Below are 16,702 nucleotides of genomic sequence, written 5' to 3' on the forward strand. Positions count from 1 at the left end.
CTGCCATTTGTATCTGGATAGTATTCCTTATACTGCTTCTGCTATGTTCTCCCTGGGTTGGAGTGTAAATATGGTCTGGACGAAACATGCTGCTGGAGCCCCCCTTTAGGGTTACCTTATCATTTTAGTGGGGGACAGAACTCTAAGCTCCTACCCTCTGGCATCTGCTGTCTTTTTTTCCTGTCACTCAGTTCCCATATACCAGACATGTCCACACCAGCAGAATTTGTGAGGGACCCTCTTATTTTGATCTTGCTCCTCTGGTTGTCTCTTCATTTGGCCCATGTGAATGCCAAGGCTACGATCTCTCAGCGACATAACCTCCTAGTGACATTGCCACTAAGAACAGTGGTCCTGGGCGACCGGCGGACACAGAAGGTGGGCTGCTCGGGGCGCTGGGTTTATAGTCTTCTTAGATTTGGAGGACTTTATCGAGAACTAATGGGGTTGTTCTGTCCCATCCACAGTGTAGGTGATAACTTGCTGATCAGCGCTTATCCCACCGCTCGGACCCTCGTTAGCCAATAGATCAGGGAACTTTTATCCCTGTTAGAATAGAACAGCAATACACATGCTCAACAACCAGTCAGTTCATTCCCTATGGGGCTGCTGAGCGTCACCCTCAGGTTTTTGCAACAGTCCCACTCAGAATAAATGGAGCGACAGCGACTGACCTGCTGCACCATCTTGTAATCAGAATAAAAGTTTCTGCCAATCTGTAGGGTCCGTTTATTGGACACCTACAGATGATTACTTGTTTTCACCCGACAACACCTTAGACTTCTGGAGAATTGTAATATGTACAGTATTTGCAGAGTTTGTTCTTCACAGGCATGCTATCATGCAGAGGGGTACACATTTGCTCATTCTGGGGTCTTTGACTGATGCGTCTATCATATGTGGCGTTAGGGAAAGAGTCTCCCTGGAGATGTCGTCTGAGCCAGAAGACCTGAGAACTGTGCTGTGAGATAGTGGCTGCATAGATGAGTACATTATATGCAATGTGAAGCCATGATGCCACCACTGAGTGTTATCCGATAACTCATTAATATAGATGGGATATTTTTCCATGTTTGATGGTTATTGTTCTATCCTATTTCCACAGGATTCCACAGTACAGTTTCCACCCAGTAGTGTTCCCCATTGCAGGACAATGGTGCTTTTCTTGCACAGTCAGCACAAGATGGATATAGAAAGGAACAAGATTGCAGGCAAAATACTAAATCTTACCCTAGAGATCATCTACCTGGTGATTGGAGAGGTAGGATTCTGAGTTTCTGAAAATTATGTGATTTCCTCATTAATAAAACAGGGAGGGAACTGGAAATATTCAATCACCGTAACATGACATTATTTATATTAAAAGGAATTTGTCAGCAGTGATGGGCATAATCACTATGGAAAGCTATGGATGAATAGATGGATTCGCAGGAGGTACAATACAAGTTAAAAGTTTGACCTCACCTATTGATGCTTTTGTTTTTTTTATGAATGTGTACATTGTAGATTCAGACTGAAGGCCGCAAAACTATAAGGGAACACATAGGGAAGCAAACAGTAAATAAACACTTGTGAAACAAACCAGAATGTGTGTTGAAGAACCAAGCTAGTGTTTTTTTTTCCCTTTGTTAGAGTAGCCTATGACTAATGTCATGAAATTAGTAGTAGGGTCTCCGTCTTCTACCAGTTTCCTCAACGCTGCCGTCCTTTGCGGCACCATGTGACTTATTTTGTGACCTGATAAATCACTCAGTGATTGCTATGTGGATGCGAGGTCACTTTTTGAATTTTCAGTTCAAGTCTTGAGACTCGGAACAAGGCTAGAAAGTCTTGTTTTGAGTCCCATAGACTTTGAATTAGTAACAGTGATCCGACAGGTTACAAAAGTGGGCATGTGGTGCTGCAAAAGATGGAGCACCGCTGAAACTGGGAAACAACGGTGATTGGTGAGTATGCCAACTACCTTCACTTATGCAGATGATATCTAGCAAGGGGCAAATAAAACAAATCACAAGTAAAGCTTTAAACCTTTGATTCCTTAAAGTTCCCAACCTATTTTACTCTGATGGCTTTACACACCTTGGAATTCTTTCGGGCAGCTCCATCAGGTAGTCCCCTAGATTCGCTTCCAACTATCTTGAAGGAGTTCCCATCGGTGCTGAGCACTTGATGGATGCTTTGCCTTCACTCTGCGGTTTATTAACTCTATTGGGTTAAAGTTGGTGATTGTGGACATCATGCCATCTGATGCAGCTCTCCTTCGATCCCACTCCTTCGTTGCATAACCTTGAGGTCTTTTAGGTCATTGTCCTGTTGCAACACAAATGAAAGTCTCACTAAGTGCAAAAGTAGTTATTATGCTCTGTTGTTGCAGAGTGCTGTGGCATGCATGCCGTATAATTTGCCTTGAATTTGTAATAAATGACCAAGTGTCATCATCAAACCATCTCCACATGATCATAACTTCCTCTCCATACTGCACAGTTGGCACCAAAGATGTAAAATGAGAGAAACCGTGGCACAACTGTGTAGGTGCACAAGTAGGGTACCAAACCAGTTATAATATAATGAAACTTGGCACTCAACTTTGGTATTTTGATGAGAAGAATTAATGTGATCCAGAAGTAGTACACTGCTCAAAAAAATAAAGGGCACATTTAAACAACAAAATATAACTCCAAGTAAATGAATCTTTTGTGAAATCAAACTGTGCACTTACGAAGCAACACTGTCTGACAATCAATTTCACATGCTGTTGTGCAAATGGAATGGACAACAGATGGAAATTATTGGCAATTATCAAGACACACTCAATAATGGAGTGGTTCTGCAGGTGGGGACCACAGACCACATCTCAGTACCAATGCTTTCTGACTGATGTTTTGGTCACTTTTGAATGTTGGTTGTGCTTTCACACTCGTGGTAGCATGAGACAAACTCTACAACACACACAAGTGGCTCAGGTAGTGCAGCTCATCCAGGATGGCGCATCAATGCGAGCTGTGGCAAGAAGGTTTGCTGTGTCTGTCAGCGTAGTGTCCAGAGGCTGGAGGCGCTACCAGGAAATAGGCCAGTACACCAGGAGACGTGCAGGGGGCGTAGGAGGGCCACAACCCAGCAGCAGGACCGCAACTTCAGCCTTTGTGCAAGGAGGAACAGGAGGAGCACTGCCAGAGCCCTGCAAAATGACCTCCAGGAGGCCACAAATGTGCATGTGTCTGCACAAATGGTTAGAAACCGACTCCATGAGGATGGTCTGAGTGCCCGACATCCACAGATGGGGGTTGTGCTCACAGCCCAACACCGTGCAGGACGCTTGGCATTTGCCACAGAACACCAGAATTGGCAAATTCACCACTGGCGCCCTGTGCTCTTCACAGATGAAAGCAGGTTCACACTAAGCACATGTGACAGACGTGACAGAGTCTGGAGATGCCGTGGAGAGCGATCTGCTTCCTGCAACATCCTTCAGCATGACCGGTTTGGCAGTGGCCAAACCAGCATAGTCAACTTATATATAAAACTTAGCTTTTACAATATTAAAACTCCTTTGGCCACAGACAAATATACATAAATATAAAGTGCTCAAATAACACCAGTGCACATAAAAAAATGGATACAGGTCTCACCAAGTTGTTACTTCTTAGTTTCTGAGATCCATCTCACGCTTGTAAGACCGAAGGTATGCGAGAGCAAATAGGGGGGAGAATAATGGGGTCTGACTTCCCTGTCGTGCCCACTGTGAGAGACTCCCGCCCTAACAAGGGCAGTACCCAAGTATGGAACTACCTTAGAATACCCATGGTACGTATAGCCTCCCTGGGTGTCATGTAAATTGGGAAGCAATATGCATAAAAAGTTGCAATTTGTACAAAATTATATAATTATGCAACGTTTGACATGCTGGACGCCAGCTCTTTTTTTAACTTTGACAAGTGTACTGCCGTGCTTAAAATGTTGCGCTGACATAATTTGCACCAAATGTATCATTGGGGCGACATTTGATAAATATGGAATGGTGGAGCTGAAGAGCACAAAAGATTTGGCTAAAATGACGCCATTTTTGATAAACGTGAACTATTGTGTTCTTATATTGCGTCACAATATTAGCGTGTTTTAGCACACAATTGGCGGTCTTGTATTTATTTCTATGTAGCTACACAGTGGGCCCCAGGAAGGATTTTCTCTGGTGGGCCCAAGGTGCTCCAGTCCAACGCTGCCTCTACTCCAGAGTGCTAAGCACTTGTGACCATCCGCTAACATCTGGGTAAGTTCCGTATAAAGTGAGAAGCTAGGAACTAGTGTCTGAGGTGTACTAAACTTCACCACTAGGGGGCCCTCCGCTCAAGCTATTTCCTGTCTTTTAGCCTTATCCAGGGCTTCATTCCTCCTGTGTGACTGATCACATGACTGTGACATCATCAAAGGTCCTTCAGCCGGTGGGATCAGAAGGTGCAGACAAGTTAGTGATGTGGGGACGTGTTCTGCTCGTTGTCACATATGTAGGGAGGATAGGCAGCGTACCTGGTGCTCCTATAGCTATATGTGTGCCTGTAGGAGCTGTGTATGGAGTCATGTGTCATCTATATGCTTATATATAGGCAGGCATACGGCTATACATACACATTTACCCTTTTGTTTGGAAAGGCGAAATGTGTGTGTGTGTATATATATATGTGTGTGATCTTATATACAGTATATGTGTGTGTATGTGTGTTATACGTGTTTGTGATATATAATGTGTTATATGTGTCTGTGATATGTGTGCATGTGTTTGTGATGTGTGTGTTTTATTTATATATATATATATATATATATATATATATATATATATGTGTGTGTGTGTGTGTGTGTGTGTGTGTGTGTGTGTTGGTGATATATTTATATGTGTGTTATATACACACACATTCATAAGGTGCATCTGTGGCTTTTTAGATGCTGGCATTGCTTTACTTGTTCATTACGTTATTCTATGTCATCAGTGTTATATATTTGTGTAATATACAGTGTAGCAGTTCTTGTACTATGAGGTCGGGGTCACACTATCAGTATTTGGTCAGTATTTTACATCAATATTTGTAGCCAAAACCAGGACTGGAACAATTAGAGGAAAAGTATAATAGAAACATATGCACCACTTCTGCATTTATCACCCACTCCTGGTTTTGGCTACAAATACTGATGTAAAATACTGACCAAATACTGCTAGTGTGACCCCGGCCTGAAGCTTGCTGAGCTCCCCGTGCATATGCTTGAATGTGCTAGCCACTCCTCATGCCTGATATCCTGCTTTCCATTTCAAGTATTTATCCAGATCTGCATATGTTATTATTTATAGAAGTTTGATTGCCTGCCATAATATTACCAAATGACCTATGTGAATGTCTGATCCCTTGAAACACTTGAGGGATGGCAAGGGGAGGTTGTACGTGAACCTACACAATACTCTACATGACTTCTTGACACCACCATATCTACTCTAAAGACTAAAGCCCCCGTCTCACATAGCGACTTACCAACGATCACGACCAGCGATACGACCTGGCCGTGATCGTTGGTAAGTCGCTGGGGAGCTGTCACACAGACAGCTCTCTCCAGCGACCAACGATCAGGGGAACGACTTCGGCATCGTTGAAACTGTCTTCAACGATGCCGAAGTCCCCCTGCAGCACCCGGGTAACCAGGGTAAACATCGGGTTACTAAGCGCAGGGCCGCGCTTAGTAATCCGATGTTTACCCTGGTTACCAAAAAAAACAAACAGTACATACTCGCCTTTCGGTGTCCGTCAGGTCCCTTGCCGTCTGCTTCCTGCTCTGACTGAGCCGCCGTACAGTGAGAGCAGAGCGCAGCGGTGACGTCACTGCTGTGCTGCGCTCTCACTGTACGGCGGCACTCAGAGCAGGAAGCGGACGGCAAGGGACCTGACGGACACCGAAAGGCGAGTATGTACTGTTTGTTTTTTTTGGTAACCAGGGTAAACATCGGGTTACTAAGCGCGGCCCTGCGCTTAGTAACCCGATGTTTACCCTGGTTACCAGTGAAGACATCGCTGGATCGGTGTCACACACACCGATTCAGCGATGTCAGCGGGACCTCAACGACCAAAAAAAGGTCCAGGCCATTCTGACACGACCAGCGATCTCACAGCAGGGGCCTGATCGCTGGTACGTGTCACACATAGCGAGATCGCTACTGAGGTCGCTGTTGCGTCACAAAACTTGTGACTCAGCAGCGATCTCGCTAGCGATCTCGCTATGTGAGACGGGGCCTTAAGCCTTGACTAGTATAACAATATGCAACCCAATGTTCGTCTTTAGTTTTAGTTACCTATTTGTACTAGACCTTATTTTTAAGGCAGGAGGTTTGTAGCTTTGAAAGCACACAAGTGTCACGACTCTATTGTCGTGTGTCCCGGTACCAGGGGCTCCTTCCCTGTTCTTAATGCTACTTCTGATGGTGAAGACATCGGGGCCACTTACTTTGCTTTAGCTCCTGAATCTGTGCTTAGTCTTTACCCTTTCCTCACCCAGGGAAGAGGGGAGTAGTAGTGTACCATAGTACACCAACCAGACTAACAAGGTAATACGAACAGGGGTAACAAAATGCACAGGGGAGTGAAGGATGGGGTTAAACCAAAGTAGGAGAAGAAAGGGAATTATCACACACTCAAAAACTAGCAACAGTCACAAATAAATCCACTGACTGCCTTCTATAATAACCAACAACAGCCTCCAGCCATGCTGCATAAGTTAACTCTGACAATGAGTGCTAGCCAGGACCCATATAGGAAATCGGAGTGGCTAACAGAGCACAGCTGGGAGCCTTAATGTTCCAGGAGCTCTCAACTGAGCAGATTAAGCCCTGCACTGCACTATTTAATATGAAGGTGAAGTGCTTGTAATCAGTGCAGGAGAATGAGAAATCAGACGCTGCGGTCTTCTGGCTCCTCTCTGTCGTAGTAAACCCGTGACAACAAGCCTATTTCCTGTGTGGTAAGTGTGAAATATGGTGCTGCACTTGTGTCAGGACTCTGAACATTTTTTACCTTTTGTGCATTACTGCCCTCTTCCAAGATGGCGTATTTGGTCTCATGTGCACTGTGCCTCCTGCTATAAAACTCCACCCCAGCCTTCAGCCTGTGCTAGAGTATTCTGCCTTGCATCCAGCTCCTGACCTCTGATTACTCCCTGGCTATACACCTGCTCCTGTGAACCTGTGTGGTGATCCTGCTACTCTGCTCTGAGTTCCTGCTGCATACACAAATCTGCTGCTCATGTTTACTTCATCTGCATTTTGTCATGTCAGACGCTGTTCAGACCAGGTCGTTCGACAGACAGCGGTAATTCCACTTTTGACCACTATGTGCTCATTGGCGTCGGCTAGATTTTATCTAGCTGGTCCGGGGTTAATTTACCTGATGCTCGGATTGGAGGCTGGGCCATGCCCATTGCCTTTAAATAGTTCTCCTGATCATTGGGCGTCGCCAATTATAGCTTCTATCTTGCACGTTGTTATCTCGGTCTGGAGTGGTGAGCTAGTAGTTGGAGTATTGTTGCTGGCGGTGTATTTCCCTTTGTCTTATTTACTCCTTCCTATATTTGTATTTATTTTGCCCTGCGCATTTATAGTGTATTCCTGAGTGACTGCGGCGTGGTGTATATTTTCCGTTATCCTTGTCTGTTCTAACTGTGGGTATTGGTGTATGATCTTTTCACTGGGTGGTGGGCGGTGGTTTCAGCCTAGGGTTGAAACAGGAGACAGGGCGAGGGTCGAGGCCTAGACATGCACACCATCAGTGTAAACTCTAGGTAGAGGGTCAGTCAGGATTTCCCTAGTCTGAGGGAAATTGCAGGGGCCCGGGTTATTAGCTCTTGCCCACCTAGTCTCCCCGTGACTTTATAATCGGCCTTTAAAAAAATAAATAAATAAAATAAGGGGGTTTCCTTTTTTTTGTTTTGTCATGGATCCCATGACTTCCATAACCCGCCAGTTGGAGGCGCTGTCCCTACAGGTCACTGAGTTGAGGGGGGCAGTACAGCAACAGGGACTAGCAGTATCTAATGTGCAAGCTGGAGCGACAGGTAGAGTTGCTGAGCCTAAGTTTCCTTTGCCTGAAAAATTTGCTGGGGAACGCAGTAAATTTGTTTCTTTTCGTGAAGCTTGCAAACTATATTTCCGTATGCGCCCGATCTCCTCAGGTAATGAGGCTCAGCGTGTGGGCCTGGTGTTGTCATTGTTAAGCGGGGATCCCCAAGCATGGGCGTTTTCTTTGCCATCTGATTCTGCTGCATTTGACTCTTTGGAGAGTTTTTTTTCCTTTCTTGGAAATATTTACGATGAGCCAGACAGAATGGCTCTAGCAGAATCTAAGATACGCACTATTCGCCAGGGGGAGCGAGTAGCAGAGGATTACTGTTCTGAATTTCGTCGCTGGGCAATCGATACACAGTGGAATTATCAAGCGCTGCGGAGTCAACTTATTCATGGGGTTTCTGGAAGGGTTAAATAAGCCCTTCTGATGTACGAGACTCCTACTTCTCTAGATTCCGCTATGAGTCTGGTTGTCCACATTGATCGCCGTTTGCGTCAGGGGGAGCATGAGACACCGCCTATGGGAGAGGGTTTAGGTTCACGTGTGGTTGCTGCAGGTGAGCCCACGGAGCCTATGCAAATCGCAGGGGTGTCACATGTGAAGCGTCGAGCCCCTGAGCTCAGGAAGCAGGGAGCCTGTTTTTACTGCAGTAAGACTGGTCATTTTATTAACATCTGTCCTCTACTGTCTAAGAAAAACGCAACGGCGGAAAACTTCTAAGCTCAGAGGGTGTGGAGGAGACCAATCTGAGCTTATGTATATCCTCCATGGTGGTTTCTCAATGCATGCTCCCTGCTAAGGTTATAATCGCTGGCAGTGAGCTTCCAATTACTGTGTTTGTGGATAGTGGTTCAGCCACAAATCTCATTGATGAGGAGTTTGCGCGCACAGCAGGTTTTAGGATTGAAAAACTGCCTCATCCTATCCGCGTGGTCACCATCAATGCTGCTCCTCTCTCTCAGGGGGAGATTACTGAGTTTGTGGCTGAGGTGAAACTCCACATTGGGGTTCTACATTCCGAGCAGGTTACATGTAAGGTGCTCAGGAATCTTCCTGCTCAGGTGGTTTTGGGTTTTCCATGGTTGTCTATGCACAACCCGGTAATTGACTGGAAAACTCAGGACATAATTCAGTGGAGCGAATTCTGCCAGGAGAATTGCCTGGCCACATGTGTGTCTGCTGTGACTTCAAGCGTTCCGGAGTCACTTCTGGATTTTGTGGATGTGTTCTCTGAGATGGGTTGTTCAGAGTTGCCGCCACATCGCCCCTATGACTGTACTATCAGATTTAAACCAGGGGCCAAATTGCCTAAAGCAGGGATGTTTAACATCTCCGGTCCGGAGAGACAAGCATTAAAGGATTACATTGCTGAAAGTTTGAGCAAAGGGCACATCAGGCCTTCATCCTCGCCTGTGGCAGCAGGGTTCTTCTTCGTGAAGAAGAAAGATGGCGGATTACGCCCGTGTTTGGATTTCAGGGAATTGAACCAGATTACGGTTCGTGACCCATACCCTATGCCACTAATACCAGATTTGTTCAACCAGGTGGCAGGTGCTAAGTGGTTTACCAAGCTTGACCTCAGGGGGGCGTACAACCTCATAAGAGTCCGTCAAGGTGATGAGTGGAAGACGGCTTTTAATACCCCTGAGGGTCATTTTGAAAATTTGGTGATGCCATTTGGGTTGACTAACGCACCTGCAGTGTTCCAACATTTCATTAATGATGTGTTTTCGCATGTTTTGGGGAAATTCGTTATCGTGTACCTAGATGACATTCTCATATATTCTTGCGACCGTGATACTCATTTAGATCATGTCAGGCAGGTGTTACAGCTTCTCAGAGAGAATAAGCTGTATGCTAAACTTGAGAAATGTGTATTTTCTGTTCAAGAGTTGCCTTTCTTGGGTTATATTGTGTCTGCTTCTGGTTTTAAAATGGACGCCGCTAAGGTGCAAGCGGTGCTGCATTGGGAACGGCCTGATAACCTGAAAGCACTTCAGCGGTTCCTTCGGTTTTCTAACTACTATAGGAAATTAATCAAGGATTTTTCCATCATTGCTAAACCGCTAACTGACATGAATAAAAAGGGTACCAATTTCTCCGTTTGGCCTGAGGCTGCTGTGCGCGCATTTGAATTTCTTAAGAACAGTTTTGTTTCAGCCCCCATTCTTGTGCAGCCAGACGTATCAAAACCTTTTGTTGTGGAAGTCGATGCGTCTGAGGTTGGTGTGGGGGCGGTACTATCACAAGGCTCATCTTTGGGTGATTTTCGTCCATGCGCCTATTTTTCCAAGAAACTGTCGTCCGCCGAACGTAACTACGATATCGGCAACAGGGAGTTGTTGGCAATCAAGTTGGCCTTTGAGGAATGGCGACACTTCTTGGAGGGGTCGGTACATCAGGTTACTGTTATTACCGATCATAAGAATCTGCTGTATTTGGAGTCAGCCAAGCGTCTGTCCCCCAGGCAGGCTCGCTGGGCATTGTTTTTCATGCGGTTCAATTTTGTGGTCACTTACAGACCGGGGTCTAAAAACACTAAGGCGGATGCTCTGTCCAGGTGTTTTCCGGGGGAAGAACCTCGGGAAGATCCAGTACCCATCCTCCAAAAGGGTGTTGTGGTTTCGGCTCTCACTACCGAGGTTGAGGCTGAGATTGCCGAGGCTCAGGAGGAGGTACCATCTGAGCTTCCCATCAACAAATCTTTTGTACCGCTTCATCTCCGCTTAAAGGTTTTGGCGGAACATCATGATGCTGTCCTGGCTGGTCACCCAGGGGTTAGAGGTACCTTGGAGTTGGTGTCACGTCGGTTTTGGTGGCCCAAGATCTGACAGGACGTGGTCTCATACGTGTCAGCTTGTACCACGTGCGCTAGGGCTAAGACTCCCCGCTCCCGTCCTGTTGGCACACTACTTCCTCTTGAGGTACCTAGTAAGCCATGGATGGAAATCTCCATGGATTTCATCACTGATTTGCCCTCCTCAGCTGGGAACACGGTCATCTTGGTGATTGTTGATCGGTTTTCAAAAATGTCGCACTTTGTGTCTTTGCCTTCGTTGCCTAACGCTAAGACTCTGGCTCAGGTATTTGTGCAGGAGGTGGTCAGACTTCATGGGGTTCCGTCTGACATCGTGTCTGATAGGGGTACTCAGTTTGTGGAAAAATTTTGGAAAGCATTTTGCTCACGGCTGGGGATCAAGTTGTCTCATTCTTCGGCGTTTCATCCTCAGTCAAATGGTCAGACTGAGCGTATGAACCAAAATTTGGAACAGTACTTACGCTGCTTTGTCTCTGATAACCAGGAGGAGTGGTCTACCTTCCTTCCTTTGGCTGAGTTTGCCATCAATAATCACCGTCAGGAGTCGTCTGGGGAATCTCCGTTTTTTTGTGTTTACGGGCTACATCCTCAATTTTGTACTTTGAGTCAGAGGGGCCCTTCCGGCGTTCCGGAGGACGACCAGTTAGGAGCACAATTGTCATCAATCTGGAGGAGAGTTAAACAGCGCCTGTTGAGTGTGGGTGCTAGGTACAAACGTGTGGCTGACAGTAGGCGTGTGCCAGGTCCGGACCTGAGTGCGGATGACTGGGTGTGGTTATCCACAAAAAACATAAGACTCAAAATACCATCCCTTAAATTGGGTCCACGGTTTATTGGTCCATTTAGGGTCACCGCCGTCATTAACACAGTAGCGTACCGATTGGAGCTTCCTACGTTGTATAAGATACACGTGTTCCACAGGCCTCTTTTAAAGAAGGTGGTGGGTTCTGTGGACACGGCGCCTATGCCACCTCCAGTCTTGGTGGATGGTAACTTGGAATTTGAAGTCTCCAAGGTGGTTGACTCTCGTGTAGTGCGCCGCACTTTACAGTACTTGGTACACTGGCGTGGTTATGGGCCTGAGGAGAGGTCCTGGGTACCAGCCTCGGACATTCATGCGGATCGGCTGGTCAGGTTTTTTCACCGTCGCCATCCGGACAAGCCGGGTCCTATAAGCCGTGAGGGCCCTGGGGTCCCTCGTAGAAGGCGGGTTACTGTCATGTCGGACGCTGTTCAGACCAGGTTGTTCGACAGACAGCGGTAATTCCGCTTTTGACCACTATGTGCTCATTGGCGTCGGCTAGATTTTATCTAGCTGGTCCGGGGTTAATTTACCTGATGCTCGGATTGGAGGCTGGGCCATGCCCATTGCCTTTAAATAGTTCTCCTGAACATTGGGCGTCACCAATTATAGCTTCTGTCTTGCGCGTTGTTATCTCGGTCTGGAGTGGTGAGCTAGTAGTTGGAGTATCGTTGCTGGTGGTGTATTTCCCTTTGTCTTATTTACTCCTTCCTATATTTGTATTTATTTTGCCCTGCACATTTATAGTGTATTCCTGAGTGACTGCGGCGTGGTGTATATTTTCCGTTATCCTTGTCTGTTCTAACTGTGGGTATTGGTGTATGATCTTTTCACTGGGTGGTGGGCGGTGGTTTCAGCCTAGGGTTGAAACAGGAGACAGGGCGAGGGTCGAGGCCTAGACATGCACACCATCAGTGTAAACTCTAGGTAGAGGGTCAGTCAGGATTTCCCTAGTCTGAGGGAAATTGCAGGGGCCCGGGTTATTAGCTCTTGCCCACCTAGTCTCCCCGTGACACATTTGCTGGACATGTAAGCTGCTGCTTTGCTTTAACCTGAGACTATTAACCAGGCCTCCCTGGTTGAGCTAAGATATGATTTGAACTGCCTATAAGCATATCTATCTGTGTCTGGACTAAGACAAGGATTTATTCGTGTCAAGTATCCTCAAGAATAACTGTGCTTCATAGACTTTCTGCTTGATTGCATTTTTCTCTGAAGACTGCTAAGCTGCGTTTATTATTTGCACCAAGTGTTGTGGACTTGAGTTTCTCTCTGCACCTGTTTGAATCACCGTGTGATAATATAGATTTTACCACTTATAAAACTGTGTCCTGTAGTTGTCTTGTTCCATGCAAAGAGTCTCCTGAGTTATCCCCTATAATTATTACAGGATACTCTAGCCTAAAAAAAAAAAAAGGAGACTGCTGGAACAATGACTGCAGAAAGCAGATTAGAGCAGGTGTTTTCCATAATTAGATCACTGCAGAAAGATGTGGAAGGTCTGCAAAAGAAGTTTGGAAGCTTTGAACTCAATCAACAAGTGTTTGGACTGACTTTGCAGGACTTGAGCAACCGCATGGCAGCCCAGGAAAACAAACTTGCTGGCATAGAGTCCCAGTATGGGCGGGCTTTTCAGGACATAAGCACGCAAATAGCTGCACAAGTGACTTTACCCTCTGGGCAACCGCCACCAGCTAGCCCACCTAAGTTGCCCCCATTCAGATTTAATGGTGATCGCGACAAATTTCGTGGCTTTGTAAATCAGTGTATGCTATATTTTGATGTGCATGCTGACCGTTTTCCTACTGATAGATCCAAAGTATTGTGTGTAATAATGCTACTTACCTCACGAGCACTCGCCTGGGCGAATCCGATGATTGAGTCTCGTGACCCACGGTTAAATGACTTGGATGATTTCTTGGCCACTATGGCATTAATGTTTGATGACCCTAATTGCCGTGCAACCGCTGAATCTGCTTTGTTGTCTTTACGCCAGGCTAAACGTTCTGTTATTGAGTATGCCACTGAATTCAGGAGATTGGCGGTAGATACCAATTGGGACAGTTATGCACAATTGCCTATTTTTAAAAGGGGTCTGTCTAGTATTGTAAAAGATGAACTAGCCCGCTCTGAGTCACCACAAGAGCTAGAGACATTTATACAGCATTGTGTGCGCATAGACATTCGCCTTACTGAGCGTAGGCAAGAGAAATTTGCTGCATATAACCGTGTTTCTAACTTTTCCCTTCCTTCCAAAGAGCCTGCAGGTAAAACCTCACGGGAGGTGGAGGAGGTGCCCATGCAAATTGATTCCGTTCAGAGGCGCGAGATCAATGAGCGCCGGGATTATCGCCTTCATGAAAGTCTATGTTTCTACTGCGGCCAGTCTGACCACTTCTTGATCAATTGTCCTAAGTGTCCTAGACGGCCTAACAAGGTGCTAGCAGCAATAGGGGAGTATGACAACTGTGATGATGAATCTGACATCTCTGAATGTAGCCTGCCTTTAAACGCTGTATTCCATTCACTTTCTATGACTTCACCCCCCAAGGAGCTGAAGGAAAAGAACTCTCACTGTTCTCTCCCTATTAAGATCCTGTGTTCAGGACAGTGGATTTCCAGTTCAGCTATGATTGACTCTCGTGCAGGTGGCAATTTCATGGATATCGCATTTGCCAAGGAACATGGTATTAAAATTCTTCAAAGAGCCTCTCCAATTACCAGGGAAACAGTGGATGGGTCACCTTTAATATCTGGGCCTGTGGATCAGGAGACCGTACCCCTTGAAATTTTGTTGGAGCCTAATCATCAGGAGCAACTTTCTTTCTTGCTAATTTCTTCTCATTTTCCTGTGATTTTAGGCATTCCTTGGTTGCGTTCTCAGAACCCAATTATCAACTGGGAGACCAAGGAGATTATCTTCCCAACAAGGAGCAACTCAGCGTTAACAGAAGCTGTCCCTGAGTCCACGACTACGGAACCACATGTACAGGTATTTTCTTTATCTCCAGCTTATAAAGAGTTCTCTGACCTCTGTGACAAGAAGAATGCAGAACAGCTTCCTCCACACAGGCATTATGACTGTCCCATTGAGCTGCTTCCCGGGGCAGCCATTCCTTTTGGTAACGTATACCCTTTGGCGGCACGTGAGCTTCAAGCCTTAAAAGATTATATTGATGAAAATCTGGCCAAAGGCTTCATACGTCCTTCTTCCTCACCAGCAGGGGCACCTATCTTTTTTGTAAAGAAGAAGGATGGGACCCTGAGACCCTGTGTTGACTATCGAGAACTCAATAAGGTAACCTACGAAACCGTTACCCTTTGCCTCTGATTCCCGAATTACTGGAAAGAGTCCGTCATGCTAAGGTGTTCCCTAAACTGGATCTTCGTGGGGCTTATAATTTGGTGCGTATTCGTCCAGGGGATGAGTGGAAGACAGCATTCAGATGCCGGTATGGACACTTTGAATCTCTTGTGATGCCCTTCGGGCTTTGTAACGCCCCTGCAACATTTCAACACCTTGATAATGACATTTTCAGAGATTTGTTGGACCAGTTTGTAGTGATCTATTTGGACGATATACTGATCTTTTGTGACTCTCTACAGGAACATGAAGAACATGTCAAAACTGTTTTAAGACGTCTGAAAGAGAACCATCTGTATATTAAGCCGGAGAAATGCGAGTTCCATCGTTCTGAGATACAGTTCTTAGGTTATATCATCTCACCCCAGGGGCTGAACATGGAATCTGGTAAGATTCAGGCTATCCTTGACTGGCCGGTACCCAAGAACGTTAAGGAGGTCCAACGTTTTATTGGTTTTGCAAATTTCTACAGACGCTTCATTCAAAATTTTTCTGATATTGTCCGTCCCATTACTTCCTTGACAAAGAAGGAAAAGCCCTTTAAGTGGTCATCACAGGCTCAAGAAGCTTTTGATCGGCTTAAGATCTGTTTCACATCAGCACCACTGTTGATACACCCAGATCCAGCACAACCTTTCATTGTGGAGGTGGACGCTTCTGATAATGCTTTGGGGGCTATTCTCTCCCAAAGAACTGGAGAGAAGGGTCTGCTACATCCTTGTGCTTTCTTTTCCCGTAGACTAACCTCAGCAGAGAAGAATTACAACGTGGGAGACAAGGAATTGCTGGCTATTATTGCGGCTTTCAAAGAATGGAGGCATCATCTGCAAGGAGCTGCACAACAGATCATAGTACTAACTGACCATCGCAATTTAGAGTTCCTTAGATCCGCTAGATGTCTTTCTCCTCGTCAGGCTCGATGGAACTTATTTTTAAATCAATTTAACTTTGTTATCTCGTACCGTCCAGGTTCTCGTAATGGGAAGGCTGATGCTTTATCCCGAATCCATGCTGCGGATTCCGTACCTGGAGCCCCGTCCAAGACCATTCTATCTGATGCCAATTTCATCGGAGTTATCCACGATCAGGACTTGTGGAAGGAGTGCGGGGAGGCCTATGAAGGTGATATATTTCTGGCCAACCCACCTGTGGATATTAATCTTGTCTTTAAGGGTGGCATGTGATTCAGAGATCGACGTATGTACGTCCCGGAGGTCGTCCGTCTGCAGATCCTCAAGTTGGTACATGACTCCAAGTTGGCTCGTCACAGGGGGGTACAGAAGACACAAGAGTTCCTGAGCCGATTCTTCTGGTGGCCAACTTGCCTGAAGGATACCAAGGACTATGTTCTCTCTTGCGAGGTATGTGCCCATTACAAGACTCCTCATGTGGCACCTACGGGTCTTCTACAACCATTACCGGTTCCGTCCCGCCCTTGGGGGTCTATATCAATGGACTTTATTGTGGAGCTGCCTACATCAGGGGGCATGAATACAATCATGGTGGTAGTTGATCACCTGACTAAAGCTGCTCATTTTGTTCCGTGCACCGGCCTCCCCTCAGCTAAAGATACAGTGAACTTGGTTATACAGAATGTCTTTCGGTTGCACAGGGTTCTGGATGAG

General features: G+C 46.0%; 1 protein-coding gene and 1 long non-coding RNA gene across 5 annotated transcripts in view; both read left to right on the plus strand.

Moving 5' to 3' along the window:
- LOC143767193 (uncharacterized) overlaps positions 1-1,670 on the plus strand; it is a 39,330-nt gene extending 37,660 nt beyond the window's left edge. For both annotated transcript variants that reach the window (XR_013213681.1, XR_013213682.1), the window contains 2 exons: positions 1,106-1,261; positions 1,367-1,670. This is a non-coding gene — a long non-coding RNA (uncharacterized LOC143767193). The remainder of the gene's footprint in view (positions 1-1,105; positions 1,262-1,366) is intronic.
- A 2,744-nt stretch (positions 1,671-4,414) lies between these two features.
- LOC143767158 (uncharacterized) overlaps positions 4,415-16,702 on the plus strand; it is a 32,916-nt gene continuing 20,628 nt past the window's right edge. For 2 of the 3 annotated variants that reach the window (XM_077255215.1, XM_077255217.1), the window contains exon 1: positions 4,429-4,452. The gene's annotated coding sequence lies outside the window, so the exon portion shown is untranslated. Of the gene's footprint in view, positions 4,463-16,702 lie in introns of all 3 variants that reach the window. The other variant, XM_077255216.1, reaches the window with a different exon arrangement.

Source organism: Ranitomeya variabilis, chromosome 4 (assembly GCF_051348905.1).
Source record: "Ranitomeya variabilis isolate aRanVar5 chromosome 4, aRanVar5.hap1, whole genome shotgun sequence".
NCBI lineage: Eukaryota > Metazoa > Chordata > Amphibia > Anura > Dendrobatidae > Ranitomeya > Ranitomeya variabilis.